The following is a 3278-nucleotide window of genomic DNA, read 5'->3' on the forward strand; positions in this document are numbered from 1 at the left end:
GACTAGGGAATTTAATTATAATTTTAATAAAAAATTATAATTTAATTATAATTTTAATAAAATTATAAGCAACCGTTAATAAAAAAAAAAGTTAGAATTTAGAGAGTAGTTTCCCTTTTTCTTTCTAAAATTAACATGTGTCGGATTAATTTTAAGCATTTATATATGACTAGGGAATAATAACTTCCATAACTTTTAACGAAGAAAATGATATAGTGGACTAAGTTTAATGAAGAAAGAGAATAAATATGAATTCCACTTTAATGAATTGGAAAGAATTTGACTTTGACAGTTTGACCCCACTTTTCGTTTGCAGGGAATTTTGACTTTATTAATTAGAGTATAATTTTGATACTTAACCAGTTTTATATGATTATATTAGATAGATTTATAGCGAAAAAAAATTAAATGTAATTTAAAATGTTAGTTATTTTTATTAATTTGAGAATACATTATCGATCGTTATTTCTGTAAAATATTTTTATAGACAATGCAAAAAATTGAATTCTCTTAATTATATTATTTCATCAATTTAATTTCTTTATATGTCATACGACAAAGCTAAAAATACAATAATTTAAAAGAGTAAATTTTTATAATAATTTTTAAGATTTATAGAATTATTTAATTTAGTCCTTAATTTTTTAATTTTACTATAATAGTCTCTTAAATTAAGATTTAAACACCATAATAATTTTTGGATTCATTTTCAATGATAACTCAATTATTTCTATACTAATGTGACTATTCTTGACCTCATATCTTACACTTCCATCATCCTCCTCTTCTTTTTCTCTCACTTTACTGCACTCGACTTTTCTTCTTGAGGCTTTCTTATCACCGAATTTTCCTCTTCTCTCATCCTCAACTCTCTCTCTATCTCTCTCTTCTTCTCCTTCAACCTACTTTCTTCTACTTTTCTTATACTTTTTTATCCTTTGTCTTTTTCTTTCGCCACCAAATTTGGATTAAACCTAACATCACCACACTCATGCGGAATTTTTAAATCCACTAACTTAAGATCACAACAATTACACTAAATAGGACTCCTATTCATATTTCTAACATCTGAAGATTCAACTGCACTTGAATTTTTTCAGAAGAACAATCATGAAATCAAGAGAATCCTAAGAAATTCTAATTTTTAAATCCACTAATTCTAACACGAGCGCTAACACTAGCCCAACTACAGTAAATATTTCTAGAATAAAATACATCTCTAACACTCCCAAAAAATTCATAAAATTTATCATAAAAAGAACATTCATCACAGATCTCTCTGCAAAAAATAAAGACAATTGCCTAAAGAATTTATACAAGAGAGAGAACAAAAGTACTAAATTAAAAAGATGGAGAATTTAAACTAGAATCGGGATCCCAAACATAGTCGTGGATGAACTGGCGCAAAATGAAGGCTATGTATGAGGCTTTTGAGATGGGGGAAAAGGGATGGAGAGAGTTAAAGATGAGAAGTAGGGATGGCAACGGGTCCCTATGGGACAAAAACATACCCCCACTCCTATCCCATCTCCGTGATGGATAACAGGGACCTGTATTTGCCGGATATCGACAAATACCTGCAGATTTTCAAAAAAATAAAGAAAAAATTGAAAAAAAAGAGGCACAAAATTAGTTATTTACACAGCAGCTCACTAATTTGTAATTCAAATTCAACAACAGCATAAGAAGCGCACACATTGGGCCATTTTGTTTAATCATCTTTAATTCTGTTTGAAAATATCAACAAAAGTAATAATGGTTCAAAAAAAAAACAACACACACAATCATCATCATTAATCACTAAAATTAATCAACACTCTCAACAACATTTTTGCTATAATAATGGTTCTAATTGTCTTATCGGAAGAAAGAGCGGAACAAAGAAAGGCAAATGGCAAAAAGACTGACGAATGAACTACGATGTAGATCGGCAAAAATGTTGCTGCAGTGACAATAAAATTGTGATGGAGACTAGATTGGAAGCTGTGACCAAGATCGGGCTAGAGGCAGCAACGTTCAGGTTGTGACAAGGGAAGGCAACGACAATTCTGCCTTAGCCCTCTAAAAGATGATGATTTTGTGGTGAGACTGTGAGAGTGTGAGACGGTGGCGGTAAGAAGAGTGAAATATGGCAATGAGAGAAGAAGAAGGTGGCATAGTAACTCAGAGGCATAAGAATTATAACTTAAGAGAGTAAGTGTTTGAATGTATGTTGAAAGTGAGAGTATTTTGAAAAAGTTTTGGTGAGGGAGAGAGGAAAGCGCAATAAAGAGGGTGAAAAAATTAGGATTTCTTATCTTTATGTATATATGAGGACACTAAAATCATTTTACATATACAAATTTTATATGGGTACCTACAAGACAGGGACCTCATTTCTCACCTCGCCCTGTTTATTTGACGAGTACCCATACCCTGTTCCTACGGGTTAAAAAAAATCTACATACATATCCCCTGTGTAGGTAAATCTTCGCCGATATCCGCTCTGCCAGAAAAACTGCCATCCCTACTGAGAAGAGAAGAGAGAAGGATGATAAGAAGAGTCTGAAGAAGATTGCGGTGGAATGGAGGGTGGCAGAGGTGTAATGTGTGGGATCAATGATAGCCACATCAGCACTAAAACAGCTGAGTCGTCACCAGAAATGAGCTTAGCGATTATTATAGTGCCCAGAGCTCAATTTGAGAGACTACTATAGTGAAATTATAATCTTGAGGACTAAATTGGGTAATTTCGTTGATCTAAAAAATTGTTACGGGGATTTACTCAATTCTAAAATTATTTTATTTAATTTTGTTTACTTAATTACATATTTATTTTTTTGGTTGCCTACGGTATTTCCCAACTCGACAGGTCAAAAACTAATCCGTCGTGGATTTGAGCTCCATTTAAGGATATGCTGTTGGTCAATAGATTACTGCATATACAAGACGGGATTCGAACCCTCCACACTTGCTTAAGCGGACGAGTGAGTTGAGCACTCAACCAACCCAAATTAGTTTTGTTGTTTAATATTACTCAATTATTTTAATAATGATTAATAAATATAAATAAGTGGTCATTAAGAACAACTCCAATACTAATTTTTATTTCAATTTTATTATCCTAAACCCTAATCTATATATCATAAATAGTGATTGGAGACTAAATATGAGATTTGTCACTCTAGTGCTTGTTTTCAATTCAATTTTAATTTTATATTTTTTTAATTATTTTATTAAAATAATTATATAAATGACAAAATTTTATTAATTTTTTATTAAAATAATATTATTTTTCT

This window comes from Arachis duranensis, chromosome 8, assembly GCF_000817695.3.
Source record: "Arachis duranensis cultivar V14167 chromosome 8, aradu.V14167.gnm2.J7QH, whole genome shotgun sequence".
NCBI classification, from domain to species: domain Eukaryota; kingdom Viridiplantae; phylum Streptophyta; class Magnoliopsida; order Fabales; family Fabaceae; genus Arachis; species Arachis duranensis.